The 23,851-nt window shown below is 42.4% G+C and overlaps 2 long non-coding RNA genes across 2 annotated transcripts; one reads left to right on the plus strand and one right to left on the minus strand.

Moving 5' to 3' along the window:
• The first annotated feature begins 18 nt into the window (after nt 1–18).
• Nucleotides 19–2,921, plus strand: LOC133477911 (uncharacterized). The gene is made up of 3 exons (XR_009788515.1): nt 19–111; nt 196–285; nt 367–2,921. It is a non-coding gene; the product is annotated as an uncharacterized LOC133477911 (long non-coding RNA).
• On the minus strand, nt 1,493–23,831 carry LOC133477913 (uncharacterized). The gene is made up of 3 exons (XR_009788517.1): nt 23,703–23,831; nt 1,651–1,737; nt 1,493–1,586 (listed from the first exon to the last, which is right to left on the minus strand). It is a non-coding gene; the product is annotated as an uncharacterized LOC133477913 (long non-coding RNA).
• Between the last annotated feature and the right edge of the window lie 20 nt (nt 23,832–23,851).

Genomic DNA, 23,851 nt, shown 5'->3' on the forward strand with positions numbered 1-23,851 from the left:
ACGCTAAAACATTGGAGCGCGTTAACTGTTACGCGACAGTATCTGACTTGAATGTGTCGCGAACCACTGAGGCGAGTGACGATTCAGTGACGTCGACCAGGAAAAAATAAAGTAATTATCTTACGGCGAACAATGAACATTAAACATACGGTACTAGCATACCCAAAACTACATTGTTATCGTTGTGATTGAAAGGAAAGCTGACTCAACTCTGAATAAATGTGTGTGGCCTGTAATGGACGATTAGCGTGCTCGTTTGGGTTTCTACGGTCTATGCTGTACACGGTGACTCAATTTGACGTCGATTTTTTATTATATATTTTTTTTTTTGTAATACTTCGTGTGTGTGTAAAATTGTCATTGCAGTGCTCACGTTGACCACCGGACGTCAGAGAAGACGAACTAACAAAATGGACTAAGACTGGGAGTAGTAGCCTACTAGTAGTGGTAGGAGTAGAACTAGTAGTACTAGTACTAGTAGTACTAGTAGTAAGAGGAGGAGGGAAAGGAGTAGTGGTTGGACGAGGAGGAGAAAGAGGAGAATGAAGAGTATTAGGAGATGTAGGAGTAGCAGTACAGTTGTCATTGTATCAGCATGAGCACATTACTGGTACCCTTTCATTGCTCAGTGACTCTCCGTAGTGTGCTTTCATGTCCTAAAAGTGTATTTTGTCACAGTGGCTGTCTGTTGTCGTACTAGAGGGGCTCCAACTACCGGAGACAAAGTTCTTGTGTGTTTTTGACGTACTTGGCAAATAAAGATGATTCGGATTCTGAGGAGGAAGATGAGGGGTTGTAGGACTACTACCGGGGTACTACAAGCCGTAGGAGTAGTACAAGTAATAGTCTTAAGAGGAGGACCAGGAGTTGTAGGAGTAATACTTAACTATTACTAGTTGTAGTAGTACTAGTAGTAGTTGTAAGAGGAGGAAGTGTAGAAGGAGTATGAGAAGGAAGAGGAGAAATAGAAGGAAGAGAAAGATGAAGAGTCGTAGAAGTACTACTAATAGTAGTAGTAGTATTAAGAGGAATATCAGTATTAGAAGAGGAGCAAGACAAAGAGTAGTACTAGTGGTAGTACTAAGAAGAGGAGGGTGAGTAGTACTACTAGTAATATTAAGAGGAGAAGTAGTAGTAGGAGTAACAGCAGCAGTGGGAGCAGTATTCAATTAAAACATTATTAAGGGAACGCCACATTTCTTTGCAAAGCACAACAAAAAGACATAATCAACAACAAACAATCTTATAAGGTTTGCTATGACATGTTTTGCTACATTATGCATGATGTCAATCTGATCTTTTTGTGTTGCATTTGCCAGCACCTCCCAGCACTGTTGTCTACAGTTTTCAGGCCTTGACATCAATATGAGTGAGTACCTTTTACACATGACCTCATTTGTGTCTGTTCTTGTCAAGCTACACTCTGTAACGGGGCCAACGAATGAGGAAAAGCTCCATTCCTCCTCTCCTTTCTCTTTCTGCCTATCACTTACCTCGTCCGCCGGTAACCTGAGCCTCCTCGTCCGCCTCCGTATTCAACCATCCGTAACCTTACGATAACCTCTACGCTCTTCTTTTACGCTGCTCTGCGGTCAGATCAATCGTTCAGTCACGCTGTCCAAGTGCAGGGTAAGCGTGTTATCAACTGACCTCAGATCAGCCGGTAATGGGAGCGCCCCTCTCCATGGGTGGACTCTCGTGTCCCTTGCCGCACCGTCCGAACAGACCAGGAACTACCTGATGGAGTAATAAAAGAAATCTTGTGACCAAACACACACTCACACTAAGACCTTGAGAGGACATGGCAAGCTGCAGGACAAAGGCTTGTGATGGTTGGGAATGTTCCTAATGTGACACACTGAGAGAATGATGACCTGCTGATGGACTAAGGGGGGATTCTGGATACATCTAAGAATGACAAATCTGCTGTGGGACAAGGGGAAGACTGCCTGGAGATAAGGATGAGGATGTTCTCGCTGCAGTGCATCTTTTCTGTTTCATTCCCATAGAAAACCCTCTTTTCTGTTCAAAGACCACTCTGGATTAACTGGCCACTGTAGAGCCACATCTTTGTTTTGTTTTGTTTTGCAACTAACTGGAGCCTATCCTGTAAATGCAGTCCACACCCGAGGCTGGTCACCAGTCAAGCACGGACATCAGGCAAGTAAACCACGACATCAGTGGTTCTCAAACTTTTTACACCAAGTACCACCTTTTAAAAAAAAAAAAAAAAAAAAAATCCTAAAAAATAGCTATCCAATAACTGCCATCATGGCCAACATTAAAATACATTAGCGTACTGGCCACAGACAGAGGTTTTATTCTTAAAAATTAAATTATTGTAAGCCACGTAACATTAGGCACACTTTTAACATCAACACTGTGCTTAAATAAAATGTTTTGCACATCAAATTTAAGAAAACATACTGAAATGTTTTATTAAAATTAGATGCAAATGTATAGTACTGTACCTGAAAGTTAAATCCAACTGAACTGTATTTATAAAATGTACTGTACTTGAAAAGTAAAATATATTGTACATAAAAAGTAATAAACAGGCTGTATGCCCAGTTACACGCTTCATTCTATTCTATACGAGCTACATGTTTGATTGTATTTCATGTTTTAAATGCTATCAATTTTGATACATTTTAAAATTGGTTTCAAATTGAATGCAAATGTGTTGTACGAAAGAATGAAATACAACTGTTAGGCAGTGATTCTTTCACGCACCACTAGAGGGAGCCCGCGTACCACGAGTAGTACACAGTTTGAGAATCACGCTGCACCTCACCAAAAGTGGAATTTTATATTTTACATCCAACTGGAGCCTATCATTGATGATACTGGGTGAAAGGCACAGGCACCTGGACTGATCGCCAGACAATCTGTGAACCATTACACCATCAGTGGAATGTTTTTTGTATTTTATTTTATTTACAGATGAGCTACTGTGGCCGCTACATTAGGAACCCGCCTTGGTCCACTGGATCTTGGGCCTGTCCTCCATCATGCACGACCTTCCTTGCCCGTCCCTAAGCCATTGTTTCGGCTCCCCCTCCGACACTAACAGCGATCCAGCTCTCGCTCCAGAATCCAACCAGTGCCCAAATCACCGGCTGGGCCCCGTGACGTCACAGCCGCCGTCTCAAAAGAACACTGTCTGTTTCTCTCCACAAGAAACGAATGGAACTAACTCTACGTGCAACACACAGGACAAAGAAGATCATCCCGTTTGCCTCTCCCCCAGCTCCAATTGCGATCATGATAAGGATTTTGGTGCAGAACTGGAGCTCAAGTATTCTCATATCCCCAGACCGTCCATTATTATAAGACATCCCAAGGTAAAAAAAATTACAAAAAAAAACTGCCCTCCCTTAGCATCCTCCTGTGTTGTCATTGCAGTTGATGTCATGCATTGTATGATCACAAGGAGGCGTGATAACCAAAATGATGTCATCCATTGGCTGAGAATGCCTGCTTGGCCATCTCAGCAGATGTGGATAAAAAGTACACACACACTCTCTCTGCACTTAAGTGCAAGTACAAATCCTTGGGTAAAAAGACTTCAAAAAAATCAATGCATAAATAAAATACAGATATCTACTTCATATACCTGTACTTTGTTACATCTCAGGAGACCACAGTTCAGTCGTACCTGTCAATTTGTTTACTGTAAACACCCAGACGTCGCACTCCCACTTAGGGGTCACAGTGTTCAGATGGTGTTTCATAATCTGTGCGCGTGTGCCTACATGTAGGGAGGGATGACACATGATGTACTATAAACTGTGTTCACAGGGGCCGATCAATAATGCTGATCAGCACTGGGAAATGGCCCAATGATGAGAGGGGAGGAGGAAGCGTGTGTTTTGAGTGGGAATGCTGGAAATTATGCCTAACGGGAGACAGCAGCAAGATGGATGACTAAATGGAAATAAAAGGGGATTAAGTAATGATTTCTTGTCACTATTCATTCAACAACTGTCATGTTTTTAGAGTTGTATGATAGGTTAGCGCAGGGGTGGGCAAAGTGTGGCCCGGGTGCCACATACTAGTGCATCGCTTTGGTCTTTCGTTGGAGGATGTAATCTAATTTAAAAAAAAAAAAAAAATTTAATTATTCAGTTAGCCGTCCCTGATGGTGTAGTGGTACACTCGCCTGACTTTGGTGCGGGCAGCATGGGTGAAGTTCCCACTCAGTGATGGTGTGAATGGGAGTGCGAATGGTTGTCTGTGTCTAAATGTGCCCTGGCGACCATTTCAGGGTGTAGTCCGTCTTTTGCCCAAATACAACTGGGATAGCCTCCAGCGCCCCGCGACCCTAAACAGGATAAGCAGTGTTGAAAATGGATGGATGGATTCATGTAGCCTATTAAATTATTGCAAATTCAAAAATAAAAATATTACTGAAATAAATGTGAACTTATACTTTACATAAAAAATAATTGGTTAATTTATTTATTGTAAAGAATAAAGTAAAATGCACCTACACATTTAGCTTTTTGTATTTATGTTTAATAATTGGTTGGTTCATTATAACTATGTTAATCATAGATAATACAGTTAAAACATGATAATGAATTATCATTTCATCATTAACTTAAAATTCACTATTTTACATGCACGTTTTCATTTTGTACAAAACCATGCAAACTCCACACAGGAAGCAGAGATTCAAACCCGAACATCAGAACCATGAGGCAGATGTGCTTACCGCTTGACACGTACTTCCCAATTTACATTATAAGTTACGGAAAGAATTGTGATGAATGAACACGGATTGTGTTCGACTTTCTTGAAGGATCTGATGTAGTTTCCAGACTAGAACAAGATAGGAGTACATTACACATTTTCTTTTGCTTTTGTGGGTGAAAAAAAAGATTTTATTAGAATTAGTTACTGGTTTCTTGACTGAATCTGGCTGGAATGGATAGAAATAGATAAATGGTAAATAAATGGAAGATAAATGGTAGAAAATTGTTGCACGACATGTGATTGTGACGTCATGATGCATGTACTATTGTTTTTTTTTTTTTTTGCTGATCGGCTGGAAGAAAATGACTTTTTCCTGAGCAAACACCACAATAATCTGCCTGCTTTGTCATTTAGCTACATGGTCACAAGCTGCACAGTAATATTCTGTAAAATGTGCAAACATGACAGAAAAAGTGACTTATGGTTAAAGTGATGTCTCCCATTCACTTCAATAACCTAATGTCGGCTTTGATATCTAGCACAGTGAACGTAGCATTCCTCTCAAAGGTTCAAAGTTCAATTTTCGTGTGTGCCAATAGCATTGTGCAAACCGAGCATTTATCACTGACCCCTCATATGACATGCGTGCACATGCAAAGGCTGAAACTCTCATCTGAAATTATCTGTCTATGCATAGTAGTCACGATACGGTTCACACAAGAATGTCTGATATGATAGCAACATTCTTTAGTGTGGCTTACACACACACACACACACACACACATTCTCTCTCACACACAGACAGTGCATAATAAACCATTACAAAGCACGACTATTAAGCAAAACGCAATGTTGTTGTTTTTTTTAACAAAGTGCATAGAAGAACATGATCTTTTCCCAGTAGAACATTCATATCGAAACACAGTGTTCCCATGCAAAACCACCTGAGATACATGCAGACATTTAGCACTAAAGTATTTTGATTGCCACAGTACGCATGGGTGCACTTTACCACTTTTACTTACGTATTAAGTAGAAGGTATGTGTTTCTGTTCATGAAGCAACACTGCTGAGTCAGTCTTTTTGGGTAGGAGTCTGTCTTGATTTTTTAATGATTCCATAGCAACTGATTTGAAAATAGTTAATTTGACCACGGGTAGTGTTATGGTTCACATAGCTGGGTATAATCTGCTTTATGTGCCCAAAATCAGCTGGGATAAGGTCAAGCTTTCTAGGTGGATAAATGGATGGATGGATAGATGCATGATTGAATAATGATAGCTGGATGTGGATGGACAGACAAGTGAATGGGGGATAGATGGGTGAATGGATGGGGGGATGTACAGTATAACTGGATGAGTGAATGAATGGATGATAGATAGGTAGATGGAGGAATGGATGAGTGGGGGAGTAGATGATCGATAGAGAGATGGGTGGATGAAAGAATACATTTATGGATGCGTAGGGTGACCAGTTTCAAATTTGCTCATATTACCTTTAAATATATGATGCTATTAATAATAAATTGTATTCATCAGATTCTAGAGTGAACAATGGACACAACAACAGCCGCAGCAACGACAGTAATAGTCACATTTCTATAAATTTGTGTTTACACTTTCAAATGATGACTTCTACAACATTCCTAGGAAATCACAATGTCCCATCACTGGTGAGCTGGTTTTTAGAATAGGTCCGCAGGCTACTCATGTGGCATTGCGGGCTACCACATTGGTGACCTGTGGTATAAATTGATGAGTGAATGGATGAACGCATAGATTGCTAGATGTGAATGGATGGATGCATGGGTGTATGGCTGGATAGATAGATGGGTACATGGGTGGATAAATGAATGGATGTATAAATGGATGGATAGATTGATGAGTTATTATTCATTTCTGATTCTCCGATAATGATGCGGCTGTTGAGTTTGTAAAAATTTGAAAATATTTATACAAATATAAATGAAGCACATGGACTGAGTAGCATGATGCTAATATATAGCCACTGGTGCGATGACCTTATGGTGACTGACTTGAATCCCCTTTGTCTTCTCTTCCTACACACACTCCATTCCAGGAAACGGCATCTGACAGGACAGCCTACAGCGGCGAGACAGAGGATGGGCCGTTATCAGGTATGGAAAAACAACACCAGCTTCCTCCTCTTTGCTCATTTGCCTACTTCGGCTGTGATACGAGCTGGAAAAAAAGGTCCCCGGTATGATATTCCTTTGCTGATGGAAAAATAACTTGGATTGGACACGAATGGGAAAGTATTTGAGAGGAAATAACAGGGTGACACACTTGTGACCTCTCGGGTGTATGCGTGCGTGTTGAACTGGCAGTTTCCATGACAAGTGTGCGCTCAAACCACAGAGTTAAATGGCGGATTCATAATAATGTGATTGTCAATGTGTGGCCATGCGTGCTAAATGGATATTAAAGCAAAGCTACGGGATGGCGTGGAACAAAGACGTGCTTGCCCCAGCTGCTGGCAGCCTCTTGTTGTTGGGCTTTTGTTTCATGGCCTCTTTTGATAGCTGTTAATGATTTTGCACGTTGGGGGTTCAAATAATTCCCGCGAAAAACAACCTACATAAAGAATACAATGGAATAGAACAAAAACAAATTAGTTCTCTAATGGTTTTACACTAGCAAAAGGGCCAGTAGTAGCACACAATGATAAGAAAATCATATTAAGAAAAACAAATATACAATATGTGCACATGCAAAGGCTGAAACTCTCATACAATATGCCCCTTGAGCCGTCACCTTGTTGTGGTGGAGGGGTTTGTGTGTGTGTCCCAGTGATCCTAGGAGCTAAGTTGTCTGGGGCTTTATGCCCCTGGCAGGGTCACCCATGACAAACAGGTCCTAGGTGAGGGACCAGACAAAGCACGGCTCAAAGACCCCTAATGATGACGACAAACAATGGACTTCGTTTTCCCTTGCCCGGACGCGGGCCACCGGGGCCCCCCACTGGAGCCAGGCCTGGTGGTGGGGCGCGAAGGCGAGCGCCTGGTGGCCGGGCACAGCCCGAAAGGGTAACGTGGGCCCCCCTTCCCATGGGCTCACCACCTGTGGGAGGGGCCATAGGGGTCGGGTGCAGTGTGAGCTGGGCGGTGGCCGAAGGCGGGGACCTTGGCGATCCGATCCCTGGCTACAGAAGCTGGCTCTAGGGACGTGGAATGTCACCTCTCTGCCAGGGAAGGAGCCCGAGCTGGTGTGTGAGGTCGAGAAGTTCCGACTCGATATAGTCGGACTCGCCTCCACACACACCTTGGGCTCTGGTACCAGTCTTCTCGAGAGGGGTTGGACTCTCTTCCACTCTGGAGTTGCCCATGGTGAGAGGCACCGAGCAGGTGTGGGTATACTTATTGCCCCCCGGCTCGGCGCCTGTACGTTGGGGTTCACCCCAGTGGACGAGAGGGTAGCCTCCCTCCGCCTTCGGGTGGGGGGACGGGTCCTGACTGTTGTTTGTGCCTATGCACCAAACAGCAGTTCAGAGTACCCACCCTTTTTGGAGTCCTTGGAGGGGGTGCTGGAGAGCGCTCCCGCTGGGGACTCCATTGTTCTGTTGGGGGACTTCAATGCTCACGTGGGCAATGACCTGGAAGGGTGCGATTGGGAGGAACGGCCCGAGCGGTGTTCTGTTATTGGACTTCTGCGCTCGTCACGGATTGTCCATAACGAACACCATGTTCAAGCATAAAGGTGTCCACACGTGCACTTGGCACCAGGACACCCTAGGTCGCAGTTTGATGATCGACTTTGTGGTCGTGTCATCGGACTTGCGGCCGGATGTCTTGGACACTTGGGTGAAGAGAGGGGCGGAGCTGTCAACTGATCACCACCTGGTGGTGAGTTGGCTCCGATGGTGGGGGAAGATGCCGGTCCGACGTGGCAGGCCCAAACGTATTGTGAGGGTCTGCTGGGAACGTCTGGCAGAATCCCCTGTCAGAAGGAGTTTCAACTCCCACCTCCGACAGAACTTTGCTCATGTTCCGGGGGAGGCGGGGGACATCAAATCCGAGTGGACCATGTTCCGCGCCTCCATTGCTGAGGCGGCCGACCGGAGCTGTGGCCGTAAGGTGGTCGGTGCCTGTCGTGGCGGCAATCCCCGAACCCGTTGGTGGACACCAACGGTGAGGGATGCCGTCAAGCTGAAGAAGGAGTCCTATCGGGCCTTTTTGGCCTGTGGGACTCCTGAGGCAGCTGATGGGTACCGGCTGGCCAAGCGGAATGCAGCTCTGGTGGTCGCTGAAGCAAAAACCAGGGCATGGGAGGAGTTCGGTGAGGCCATGGAGAAAGATTTCCGGACGGCTTGGAGGAAATTCTGGTCCACCATCCGACGTCTCAGGAGAGGAAAGCAGTGCACCACCAACACTGTGTATATTGGGGATGGGGCGCTGCTGACCTCGACTCGGGACGTTGTGAGTCGGTGGGGAGAATACTTCGAAGACCTCCTCAATTCCACCGACACGCCTTCCCATGGGGAAGCAGAGTGTGGGTTCTCTGAGGCGGGCTCTCCTATCTCTGGGTTTGAGGTCACCGAGGTAGTTAAAAAGCTCCTCGGTGGCAGGGCCCCGGGGGTGGATGAGATTCGCCCGGAGTTCCTAAAGGCTCTGGATGTTGTGGGGCTGTCCTGGTTGACACGCCTCTGCAACATCGCGTGGACATCGGGGACAGTGCCTCTGGATTGGCAGACTGGGGTGGTGGTCCCCCTTTTTAAGAAGGGGGACCGGAGGGTGTGTTCCAACTACAGGGGGATCACACTGCTCAGCCTCCCTGGTAAGGTCTATTCAGGGGTGCTGGAGAGGAGGGTCCGTCGGGAAGTCGAATCTCAGATTCAGGAGGAGCAGTGTGGTTTTCGTCCTGGCCGTGGAACAGTGGACCAGCTCTACACCCTCGGCAGGGTCCTCGAGGGTGCATGGGAGTTCGCCCAACCAGTCTACATGTGTTTTGTGGACTTGGAGAAGGCATTCGACCGTGTCCCTCGGGGAGTCCTGTAGAGAGTGCTTCGGGAGTATGGGGTACCGAACCCCCTGATACGGGCTGTTCGGTCCCTGTACGACCGGAGTCAGAGTTTGGTCCGCATATCCGGCAGTAAGTCGGACTCGTTCCCGGTGAGGGTTGGACTCCGCCAAGGCTGCCCTTTGTCGCCGATTCTGTTCATAACTTTTATGGACAGAATTTCTAGGCGCAGCCGAGGTGTAGAGGGGGTCCGGTTTGGTGGCCTCAGTATTGCATCTCTGCTTTTTGCAGATGATGTGGTTCTGTTGGCTTCATCAAGCCGTGACCTCCAACTCTCATTGGAGCAGTTCGCAGCCGATTGTGAAGCGGCTGGGATGAGAATCAGCACCTCCAAATCTGAGACCATGGTCCTCAGTCGGAAAAGGGTGGCATGCCATCTCCAGGTCGGGGATGAGATCCTGCCCCAAGTGGAGGAATTCAAGTATCTTGGGGTCTTGTTCACGAGTGAGGGAAGAATGGAACGGGAGATCGACAAGCGGATCGGTGCAGCGTCTGCAGTGATGCGGACTTTGTATCGGTCCGTTGTGGTAAAGAAAGAGCTAAGCCGAAAGGTGAAGCTCTCAATTTACCGGTCGATCTTCGTTCCTACCCTCACCTATGTTCATGAGCTGTGGGTCGTGACCGAAAGAACAAGATCCCGGATACAAGCGGCCGAAATGAGTTTCCTCCGCAGGGTGTCCGGGCTCTCCCTTAGAGATAGGGTGAGAAGCTCGGTCATCCGGGAGGATCTCAGATTAGAGCCGCTGCTCCTCCGCATTGAGAGGAGCCAGATGAGGCTGGGGCATCTGATTCGGATGCCTCCCGGACGCCTCCCTGGTGAGGTGTTCCGGGCATGTCCCACCGGGAGGAGACCCCGGGGACGACCCAGGACACGCTGGAGAGACTACATCCTTCGGCTGGCCTGGGAACGCCTCGGGATCCCCCCGGAAGAGCTGGATGAAGTGGCTGGGGAGAGGGTAGTCTGGGCGTCCCTGCTGAAGCTACTGCCTCTGCGACCTGACCTGGATAAGCGGTAGAGAATGGATGGATGGATGAAATATACAATATGTACATTCTGTATTTACAAAACCAATTGATTAAAATTATCAAAATAAGACTAGTATGTGTCAACTGTACATGAGTAATTAAGACTATATAAGAAGGTGTGAATGTGAACAAAAGGCAGCATTTTATGTCAACTGCATATGAGTATTAAAAATGATATATGCATGTCATTGGCAGCTGTACATTTGTAAATAAATACTATATAAGCAGATTTAGATGTAAAGAATGGGAAGCAAGAATAGTCAGTCACATTGTTATGTGGAAACTGAGGAAAAAAAGATAAATACAGATGTGGATTTGAATAAAAGGCAGCAATAATAGTCAGCCGTATTGTCAGTGCCAAGTAATGATATATGATTAATAAATACAATGTATGTAGATGCCGATGGCAACTGTACATGAATAAATAAATACATAAAAGCATATTTGAGTGTGAGGAGAAGGCAGCAAGATGAGACAGGCATTGTTATGTTGTGCCGTTTCCCTGTTATATTACCAGCGGTTAAGGCAGTGAAGGCACTGCTTTTTAGTAAGGGGGTAAATACTTAACCTCACTCCACGAGCTATCTGTCAGTAATACTTCTCTGACCCAGCCCAGTATGGAGCTGCTTTTAAAGGATTAATACCTTTAACTGTGCCACAAAGACGTTGACAAACAAAAACAACAAGTGACACAATGTTCTGTTAGAGTCGGGTAATGAGCACTGTGAGTTTCATAATTGCGACCTTAAACAATGTGCGTTTCTTTACTGAGGACCAAAATTATTTATGCACCTGGGAAGCGATTCTGAAAGTGTAGAGGTACACGGGCTCCCTCAAGTACGTGAAAGAATCACTGAATTATTTGTTTTACTTAAATAAATGAGGTGAAGGAAGTTTAAAACAAGAAATACAATATTGTGTATACCTCTGCTAAAATCACTTATATCCTAAACAGATCCTGGAATTCTACCCCTGAAATTGGTGAATAATACAGTATATTTAGTATTTGGGTCACTTTTTTTGCGTTGCTGAAAAAAAGGAAGGTGACGATGAATGAAAATATCTTATCAATCGATGGCAAGAAAATGAAGTGAGATCAAAATTTACAAACACCACTTTAAAAATAGAAGCAAAGAAAGAGGATCAGGAGGGCTATTTTATGTGCAGTCCATTTTCCATCCATCCATTTTCTGAGCCGCTTATCCTCACAAGGGTCGCGGGCGTGCTGGAGCCATCCCAGCTATCATGGGGCAGGAGGTGGGGTACACCCTGAACTGGTTGCCAGCCAATTGCAGGGCACATACAAACAAACAACCATTCACACTCACATTCACACCTACGGGCAATTTAGAGTTGTCAATTAACCTACCATGTATGTTTTGGGGATGTGGGAGGAAACCGGAGTGGCCAGAGAAAACCCACGCAGGCACGGGGAGAACATGCAAACTCCACACAGGCGGGGCCGGGGATCGAACCCAGGTCCTCAGAACTGTGAGGAAGACACTCTAACCAGTCGTCCACCGTCCATTTTCATTGACTCAATTAAGTACAGATTGTTTTCATACATTTCAGTGCAGTGTTAAATTGAATTTGCATTAAATATATACTTTTTAGGAATAAAACCTCTTCCTTGTTTTTTTATGCACACCTAGGCCTAAAACACTAGTGCATTTGAATGTTGGTCATGATGGTGGTACTTGGAGTGCTAAGATTTTTTTTTTTAGGTGGTACTTGGTGTAAAAGGTTTGACACCCCTGCCCTAGAGAATTGTGTGAGTGCTGCACTCCCACAAACGTGCACACAGTTGCCACACTGAGCTTGATTTCCTGCCACCAGAGAGCATGTGTTTTCAGAAGGGCCCTTCTGCCCAATAAAACCTGCTTATTCAGCTTGTTCACACCAAAATGCAGAGACAGACAAGCTGAGGGCTCATTCCAGAATTGTAGCTGTTAGTAAAAGTGATCCCTACATATCATTTCAAATACCAAAAATCTCTCCTCTACCCCTAAAATGGCTTTTCCCCCCCTCTCTCTCTCTCTTGTCCTTCCCTCTTGCTGACCAACTTCCATATCAAATCTAACAGATGAAAACTAAGTTTTAAGCCAGCTTTTTATTTTATTTTTTATTTTTTGGTATGATTTTGTTGGCATCTCCCTTGTAATTGTTAAAACATTTTGTTTTATCACATATTTGTAATGATGTAATTATTATACATATGTTGTGTCATATGCGCAACACTGTTACTAAAACCTTTTCAGCCATGTAGAGGAAGAGAAAAAAGTGAGCTGCATGACTCAGTAGATATGACATTGTCAAGCTAATTGCTAATATATTTTTCACGTGCCTGAGTATCTGTCACAGTGTTGTGCCAAATAAAGAAAGATAAAATATCTCATAAAAAAATGAACTGTTGATGGTTTAACTGTTTTTCTTGAAAACATAACACAAAAAAACTGTTGTTCTGTTTTTCAAAACTAATCTTTTTGTGTTAGTTAGTGTAATGAGATTTTTGCATGCAACCTAATGCAATCCAATACAAAAGCTGTATCAAATATTGTCTGTTTACAAAGATAATAATACCCAGTTTTAAACAATATTGGCAGACAGGTAGTAATTTAGCAATTCCGTATGTTTATTATTGGGATTGTAGCTGGCAGTGGTGTAGATTATCTTGGTAGAGCCAGAATTTTAACCAAATGCTATTAGATAGTGCAGGCGGGTATCATGGTTGAATCATGGTTCACACGTCCCCCACAAATGGTTGAATTGTACGGTCGTATGTGTACGTGCCCTGCGACTGACTGGTAACTAGTCCACGGTGTCCATCACCTTTCGCCCAAAGTTTGATGGGAGATGCTCGGGCCGATGGATGGTTGGACAATACCGGTGCACCTGAAGAACTTTCTAATGCAATTCCAGCTGAAGCGATACCAAAACAGTAAACATAATTTAATGCTGTAAACATTTGCCAACCATTTAACTGTGAAACTTAAGGACGGTGTGCTTCAACCGGCACCCTATGTGTCAGACACTGGAGTCCATTTCAGTTGATATTTCATCCTTTACTGTATGGCAACACAGCCATCTGCTCGCATTCTTTTGACAAAACGCATGTGAACATGCATGCAAACATGACATGCAGAGGTTGAGAAAAAAACATAATGGCATATGGTTTGTAATTTACTCCTGTGTGCTGCATCGCAGGGCGTAGTCATTTGAATAGAATATCCATCCATCCATTATCTGAGCCGCTTCTCCTCACTAGGGTCGCGGGCATGCTGGAGCCTATCGGCCACCGTGCCGCCTGAATAGAATATATTTGTAGTTATTGTCACCTTTTGCGCAGAAGTGGCAAATGTTTTCACACTTTTAAGCTTGTGTAAAAAAAAATAAAATGTCTGGTAAAAGTAGAAGTACTCATTTAACTCCTTTGCTTAAAGACCCTGTAAAGATAATAGCTGAAAATTTTCAAAAAATGAGAACTATATAGTACAGAATTGGGAGATATACGATTAAAGTATTTTTCACCATTTCAGTTTTCTTGATTTTTCTGGGGGCATGGCGCACTTTGGAGTCCATGAGTCGCTCATCCCCCGCTACATAAGAACTCGAGTGCCTTCGTTGGCATCAGCGGTTATCTGACACAGTTGTGACGTGCAGTTAGCCAGCTAGCAATGCGTACAACCTAAAAATGCATTTTCCCTTCCTATTGTCCGCTGGCTTGGGTGCTTTAGAGCAGCTCGTTGTCGACAAGGAGTGTGTAGAGAAAGACGGAATATTGAGGGTTTGTTTTTATAAAGTCTACCTTCACAGAAAGCGTGTGGAAATGGACTTCACTCTGACATAGTCATTTTAGAGCGCCTCGTTGTCGCAGTGTGGAAAAACTCCGCGATGACCTGGTGGGATATACTCTAGCCAACGGAGGCTTTAAGCACATATATTTTCCCAACTCAAACATATACGTTTTCTGTAGGAATAAAAATATACTGGACGAAGTAACAACCTTTTTTTCAAGGACTAGTAGTGACAGTTGACAGTAAACGGGACACTGTTTCAGAGCATTCGGCGGACCCACCCCCAGTGTCTGAGAGCAGAGAGAATGACTAAAATTTTCTGAATTTTGAAGCCTATTTTATATACTTTATTTATTTATTTTAATCATTCACATTTGGCATGATTGTCAACAATACTTCTCAGTGGCGTGACATTTTTTTTTGACTTCACAGGGGTTTTGAGTAAAAGTGAAAAAGTACAGACTACGAAATAAAAGTCAAAAGTCATCAGAAAAAGAAAAGTAAAAGTAAAGACACCTGGAAAATCTACTCAAGTAAAGTAACAAAGTATTTGTACTTGCCACCACTGGCTTTGCGTGGATGGCAGAAAGTGTGGACACGCTATATGTAATTAGCAAAAGAACGGTTGGCGTCACAGTGATGTGAACAAAAAGTATGAGCGTGCATGAAGGGGGCGGGAGGGGAAAGGCCCGGCTGTTCACGCTCTCAGGGTGAGTGTGTGTGAGTGGCTAATGGAGCCGGCGAACAAGTCATCAATTCACAAGTGTGCCGAGGGAATGACACACCGCTGACCTCACAAGCCTCATCGGGCCAGGCACTGAGGTACATGTGGACGTGTGCTCTGTGTGTGTGAGTGGAGAGGTCACAGCTTTGTGATTGAATGAGTAAGCTAGATAAATACAGTGCAATTTGTGTATACAATCTAAACGAATTAAACCTATAGAAATGGATAGTCGTCGAAATGGAATGAATCTGTTCTGCCGTCAGTCAGGGTGAAGACACGCCATTTCCAAGTGACTACACAGAAGCAGTATCATGTTAAAGCCAAGAGATAAGCAGAGCTGCGGTTTTGGAAGCACAGATTAGTGTTAGCTGACGGCGTTATCAACGTTAGCTTCTGATAAGACGCACTTGATAGTTCAGACAGCTGCGGATGGAGGAGCGGGGGTGCATGTGCCACATACACAGATCCATGAACTAAATGACAAGTGGACATGAACTAAATGACAAGTGGAATTTGGCGACTTGGTGATGAAGTGCTGCATCCATGGCTGAAAATACAATACTGTGTATGCTTTTACTGTCTTTATGGCGACTCACATATGCTTTGCAGTTCACACTTGCTTCGCCACTGGTTTCAACCTCGAGTCGTCATGGTAAGCAAAAGTAGAAGGCGGTCATTTGCATAAGGAAGGACCACTTCCTCAAAACAGGCTAGACAGGTTATTATGACAGCTGGTTTTAAACTGTTTTTAAAAAAGAATCATAGATATATGATGATACATTTAAAATAAAATATCTTAATCAACAGTGTACTCAATGTTAGCTTTGGTGACAAATTACACATTAAACTCAAATTCAAACCGAAATATATCCTGAGTGGTCTATTATAAATGCACTTGTGGAAAAAACTGGGAGAACAAGCAATTGGTGAGAGCGTATCTGGGCCATGATATGCAAATGAAAGTGTCTTCAGGCATTTTTGCAGCTCTTTGTGAATGGGCAACGCTTTAAGAAGAGTCCCTTTTATCCTTCTTGGGCTAAGACTCATTAGGTTCCCAAGCACCCAGGCAGTGTGAAAGCCATCCTCGAATCGTTGTTTATTATTCTTCTGACAAATGAATCACCTTTTTGGGTGATGCCCCAGAAATTTTTTTTTACATAATAACATAATTCAATGGAATGCAAAAAATTTAACAGTTTGCGCATCTAGTGTGGGCATCTTGGCCACCAGCTAGCTAATACATAAAGATCCTGCATGCAGATTTGACGATGAAATGACAATGACAGAAGACTGTCGCAACGAATCTAAAATAATATTAGTCGTTTTTCACAGAGGATAAAGAATATATGGCTGTGAGTATTGTCGTATGCTCTGTCTCCACGTGTGGCTACCACATCAATGCTAGTTTTGTTAACCCATCTGTGGTATTTTGCCTTGTGTTAGCATTAAGCTAGCGGACTTTCATAAAACAAAGGTAATGTGGTTTGATTAAATACAAAATGTGTCTTTATCTTTGTTTTATATTTGGCTCGCAACTACAGACACAAACTTGACCGAGGGATGGCTCATATCTCAAATAACTCAAGCCGTGTCAGTCTCAAGGTACCACTGTATATATATACTTTCTCTGACATTTGTATTTGTTGGTGTGCTATGCTGTGAGTTTTTTGTAATGTAAATTATGTGCCTTGGCTTAACAAAGGTTGGGAGCCACTGTTTTAGGGGTGAAGAAAAAAGTTTCTCAGTAGCGCCCCCTGGAAAATTTGAAGAAAAGAAAATGGCCCCAGACAACAGTTTCCACAATCTACATGAAAGTGGCTGGACATGTCTATCAAAACAGGACACACTAAAAAATTCTCAAGGACCCATGCTCGAAACTAAACAGGGAATTGACCATTTTGGGCTGAAAAATTCGATGTAACTGACTGCTGTTGTTGAACTTTAGAGTTTCCTTTGTATGCTTTTGGATCAGGATGGAATATGACATCGACATTCTACCCACGACGGGAGAGAACACATCATTGGTGACACACCCTGGAGTGGCCAACTCACGACACTCCAGCAGTGAATGTATTTCTTTAAGCTGCTTGTCCGAATCTAAGATGGAATTTCTTCATTCGCAGGATGCATTCTTGACTTTCAGCAGCCACACTGAATAGGTAAACACATCCAAATGACAGACAAGGCAGGCAGTGGCTCATTTAATTTTATTTCTTTGTAATCACCGGGTTGATCAAGGCCATGCAAACAACTTCCTCACCCTCGTTTTCATGTAGCAAATAAAAGCCGATCAATGGCCTCAATTGGCTACTGCGGGTCATAAAAATGCATGCCTACTAGCCTTTAACCTGACACTTTCCCCACTCTGTTTTTGGTTGTAAGTTGTTAAAAAAATTATCATGGGCTTTTTCAGAAAACAGCAAACAATGCTTCTTGCGCATGCCAGCATATGGTGGGAGTATCACGGGTGCAAAAGCAGCAGTCATCTCAAAGTAGGTCGCCCCTGGGGGGCGGATTGGCGTTTTTTATGTACACTACAATTTCACGCAATTATTAACATTTACTCCTTTTCCTGTGGTGGCACATGCTCGACCAAGCTGCTCATTATTGCAGCTTAATGGTAGAAAAACAAGTCCTCATCAGTCACTTCAGTATAATTATAGAGACAAGTATCCTATCATAAATGAAGGAAGAGGCATTTCTTATTGTCAGTGTGAGGACCTGCACCTGTACATTTTAAGTGACGCGTATGTAATATATGACTGTTTATACTGACGAAACACATTGAAGAACTTCCCAAATTGCATGTAAATAAATCCACATGCATCAACACAGCATAATTACAACGCAGAAGTTGACAATACATTATAAATTATACAAATATTAAGAGTTACATAGTGTATGGTTGGCCTGTGCTGATTCTTCTCTTTAATGATGTAAACATTAGTCCACTGACCACCGTTGGCTGTTATTTTGCTGACCACTAATGTAGCATATTTAGACCATATTTAATTGTCTTTAGAGCTTTTCATAATGTTCGTAAACAACAGGTGCCAGGGTACTTCCTTGGTGGCTGAAAGGTGAGTGACTACTGCTGTCCTGAACTGAAAATATTACAAAAACTTGCTGTGTTTAACATTGGGCCGATTTCAATTTCCTTCTAAGAATTCGACAGAACCTGTGAGCATAAATTGAGTGGATATTGTAAATATAGAGAAGATCACAAGACTTCTAATGGGAAAGCCAGACCTTGATTGTCGGGTTTGAGAAAGACATTTTCTCACAGGTACAGTATGTATAAAGTTTTTGGTTGGGTTGTGTTTGAGCAATTTTAGCAAAACATAATGGCTAGTCTGATAACTAACAGCTCATGCGGGTCCGTGCCATTAATCCGAACAACAGAAAAGTCACTTAATGATCATGTTAATTACGGTTTACTTAATCCAATTATACTTGTCAGGCACTTTAAATGCAAATGCAACACAGTACACCAAATTGCTGCACGAAGCAGTAAATAAATAACACCACAAACAAAGTGGTTCACATAAAACACAAAGGTAAATACATAAAATTAAAAGATAAAAATGTCAGTCATAAATGGAGAAATAAAAACAATAGGAATCACAAAAATCAGTCAACATCTCACTGGGTGTCAAAGGCCCCTAGGTGTTAAGTGATTTAAAAACAGGTAAAGATGTCGGATGTGCTGACATAGTTCGTTCCACAATTTTATCACCACCAATTGTTGTATTTCGACAACATCAAGATGCAATTGACAACTTGTATCCGATCCATGAGTTTACGCTGTATTCGCATTTGCGGATATCCAATACATAGGCCTGATTCCAATTTCATACATTCCCCCCCCCCCCCCTCTTTTTTTTTTTTTACACTCCCATGACGTATATCTCAATTGTGCCACTTGAGAGCAAAACATCGGAAATGTGTCACTTGAACCATGCGGTGTAAGTGCACCCTCTAACTTGCAGATAACCGCCATATCCTGTCTATAAAAAACAAAACAAAAAAACACGGGCCCCCACATGCGAGACCCCCATATACATATGCACACATGAGAACTGTGGGAAACCCTAAACGATAACAGAAACATCTGTCTCCGACATTAGGAGTGTAGCTCGGAGGGGTGAGGGGCTGCGAAGAAATCCAATTCTAGATCGTGACCCCCTCTCCAGCTCCCCACATACAGTATACTGTAACACGCCCCCCAGCCCCACCCCCGAGCCCCACATACACTGTGTACACAGGAAGAGGCAGCAACATGGTTGTATACAGACAAGGCTCTCTTTGCCCGGGGGACTTTGTCAGGTAATTCATAGCTGATCTACAAACTTTGTAAATAAAAACGTTAAAATGTCTATGTAAAATATGTAAACATTTTTATTTTAATAATAGATAATACACAATTGCTAATAGCAAAAAAAAAACGCAATTGATGCTGATTAAATTCTCGTAAATTCACAAGTCAATAAATATTTCTCATTTACAATAGTCGATTAACCAATAAATAGATTATACAATTATTTAACGAGATAAACAAGTTAAAAAAATGCTGCAATTATTACAGGACTCTTCTTGATATTGTAAATACTCAGTAGGCCATACTTTGCTTCCCCTTGTCTATATCAGAATCAGAATCATCTTTATTTGCCAAGTATGTCCAAAAAAACACACAAGGAATGTGTCTCCGGTAATTGGAGCCGCTCTAGTACGACAACAGACAGTCAATTGACAGAGAACACTTTTGAGACATAAAGACATTGAGAAAAACAGTCACTGAGCAATAAAGGGTTGCTAGTTATCTGGTAATGCCAGTACATTATTATTTTTTTGTTGTTGTTTTTTTTGACAATTGTGCAAAAAGATGCAGAGTCCTCTAGCACTTAGAGCGGTTCGAATTATTAATATTGCAGTAGTCCGGTGCAATGACCATTGTGCAAAGGGCGCCGAGACTTCATGTTATATATGTTGAAAAGTGTCCACACAGGTCCGCCCAGTGTCAAGTTTTGAGTAATTATCACCTTTGGGCACAAGGAAAATAGTGAAGGTAAATCACGAAGGAAACTGTGTAAATAGCATGGAGGTTTTAGGAGGAATTTAGAGTATTTTATACAACTGTGAAAATGTTGCTCAAACCAGAATTCCGGGTGTGTCTCGACACATATGGCCTTGAATCTACATCATAGCTGCGTACTAACAGGAGGACTGAACTTCTGTAACCATGGGAAACGGAAAATGTGGCGGGCAACGTTAGAGAGCTTGCTTCACTTTAAGTGTACACTTCCTGTTACATCTCTATCACGTTTCAGACAGTGAAAGTTTGCGTTTTAGTCAGCCGATTCTGTCTTCAACAGCATGTTTCGACCCACGCTATTCGTTTCCACACACACATCTGTTTCCTGCGTAGTGTGTATGGCAGGTCCTTGGACGGAAGTGTCACCTCTGTCAGAGATGAGCCCTCTGGTGACTCATCCTATTGTTCAACCCGGTGCTCATGTTAGTCACATGCTCCTAAATTATGAGAAGGTCATCAAGGACACTTCACTTAAAAACAAGCCCTCACTCCCCCACACCACCACCAATGTGTGTTATTTTGGTCATTTCCAGTAATTCTTGGAAGGTTTTAGCGGCAATTTGAATGGCGGCAGAGGCCTTGGGTGTTATGCTTCCAGGAAATCAGCAGGGCAACATACACCATTAAAATCGAGGTTTCTATAGAGCGGTTTTAACAGAAGGATGGTGGATAAGTAGATATCCTGACCCTTCATCGCTAAGAAGATTACTCTTCATCACAAAGAATACTCGGGATATTCAGTCTGCGACAAACAGCTGACCAGGGTGCTGTAATTAAAGGAGAAGAGTGATCACGCTGATCTGCTATAATCAAAGTAGCGAATGACAGATGAACACCGCCACTACTGTGTTAAAGCCGGGGAGAAACCTACGGCAACCACCAACAATTTTGAAAGACAAACCATTTATTTTAGATTGTTTTTTTTTTTTGCTAGGTTTTCACGAAAAGCAATAATAAACATTTATATTATTTCATTCATCCTGTTGAACCATCAACAGTTAATTCTGTATGATATATTTTTTTGTCATATTGTAAATTTTCCTGTTTTTGGCACAACCCTGTTAGATACTCAGCCCCAAAAAACACATTTTCAAAATATTGCTGAGTCAATCCTTTGAAATTGAAGAAAGTTACATTGCATTCTAATAGTAACTTAATTTTAGTATCACTCTAATTACAGATACAGGGCAGCAAATCAATGCTAAGGCCAAGAGTTTTTGCTCAAAAGCATGCTAGCTGTGTTAGTTGTTATGCTAACTGGTCAACAAAATAACTTAACATCGTTAAACATGAAAAACATTGTAAAAATATGAAAAATAGAAGAGAGGATTTAGGTCTCCCCATGGTAGCGCTATTAGCTTGATGATGTCAATCCTACTGAGTAAGATAGCTCACTTTTTTCCCTCCTCCTCTAGATGGCTAAAAAGTTATATACTATTAAAAGGAAGGCAAATCAACAAAATCGTACCCCAAAAAACAGATTTGAAATTTGTTTTATCTCTTATTTTGATATGTAATTTGGTCATCAAGAGTGGGGGACAAGAGGGCGGAAAAAGCTGTTTTTATTTGGTATTTTAAATAATATTTCAGAATCACTTTTACTACAGCTACAGCTATTTTTTCCACAGAACTATAATTTAAACAACACTTGCTCTGATGCTTTAATATCATTCATTCAAACCGCACCACCAATTTAAGATTGTTACATAATATCCGTTTGATACACAGTATATACCATAGTCCACCCCCACCCTCCCGGTAACTGACAGGAATTACAACAAGTTTATACCATGATATACAACATGGTAGATGTGGTGAACATGATAGCAAACTTTCATCAATGAGCAGCATTAGCGTTAATTTGCAACACATAATAGGCTTTTCGCTACGTAAGTTTTCCCAACCAAACGTCCCGAGAGGTATCACTTATACCGAGGAGCGTCTTTTAGAATGTTGGTGTATAAACACATTGAAACTCACCAGCTGGCTAATCGTCATTTCACTGCTGTCGATACGTTTCAGTCAGACAGTAGCACATTTGCGTGTCATGTTATTTTTTAAAGTATGTTTCAACAACATATCAGACAAATATATGTTAAGTTGGATATACTGTATGCCTCTAAAGGTGTACAAAACTTGAGTTTGAACTGCTGTCATGCATGTGGAGTATGGTGTCAAAGATTGTTTTCAAGCAGCAAATTTGGTCGAATTGAAGGGCTTGTTCTTTCACGAAAGATATCCCGATGAGTGTTTCCCAATCTTTATTGAGCCAAGACGCATATTTTACATTAGAATGGCACGCAAACAACAGAAGCAGATACTGTAAAAAAAATAAAATACTACTGAGTCAACTCCTTGACTGAAGTAAAAATGTACAGGCTCCAAAATTTAACTAATGTGTATGTAATGTAAGTACAAAAGTCAATCCATCCATTTTCTTGACTGTTTTCTACAATACCTGTTTTAATAACAGCACAACAAAAACATCTGTACATAAAATAGTGTCCCTCTTTTATTAACTTGCATAGTGCTTTTATTGTGAATAAAAATAACCTCTGTCACCAAAATGCATCGGTGCAGTCAATGAATCTGGCGATCGCTCATTGGCGCCAACCTCGCTCTCCTCTCATTCTCGCCTGTTTCCTCTTCTTTGTGGCCACCCGATTCTTGCTTGACATTTGCGCCATGTTTTATTGGTTCAATAAAAAAACAGTACTACATTATGATGTATGTGGCACCTTAAAACCTGATACATGACCGATGTGCAGTGCTTAACTCCTTGATGTGCGGCGAAGAGTCACCAACTGTTATCTTTCAGTGACGGTCCACGTCAGTCGAGTTAGGCCACTTCGCTTAGTGTGTGACAGGCCTTACCGATATGGCTTGTTTTATTTAAATTTTTTTTTTTGGGGGGTGGGGGGGGGATTAGATGGAATTTGTCGATGCTAGCAGTTATGCTACTGGCACAAAATACAACGGATAAATAAATCTCTTAAATAAGGCCAGATGGGGAATATCTTGCCTCTACCGATCTGTTGCATCATACTTGTTAATGCTCACTGGTACTGTATTAACAGTACCAGTGAGCATCTGTTTTTGTAGTTTTTTTGCCTTATAAATTCCCAAATCTCTGCCTCAACCAAAATCTCTACCACAATTGACTTTATCACTCTCTATTTAATTTTTTTTACATTGTGTCATTATAAGGAGCCTATTTCAATAAAGGAGTAAAAAACGTACAGATATGTATTTTTAAAGTAAAACTCCCATCAGAAAAATCAACACTCAAGCAAAGCAAAACAAATCTACTTGAATGAATTGAAATGACTTACTTGAGTATAGTAACAAGGTACGTGTACTTTGTTACAACCCAGCTGTGTGTGTGAGGGTGAGAGGAAGGGGAGTCGCTCTTATGTGACGTCACCCGGCCACTCCCACTGCTCCGAGATTTACATATCGTGTAGTTCCCGGCTGAGCATTC

The sequence above is a fragment of the Phyllopteryx taeniolatus genome, chromosome 5 (assembly GCF_024500385.1).
Source record: "Phyllopteryx taeniolatus isolate TA_2022b chromosome 5, UOR_Ptae_1.2, whole genome shotgun sequence".
Lineage (NCBI taxonomy): Eukaryota > Metazoa > Chordata > Actinopteri > Syngnathiformes > Syngnathidae > Phyllopteryx > Phyllopteryx taeniolatus.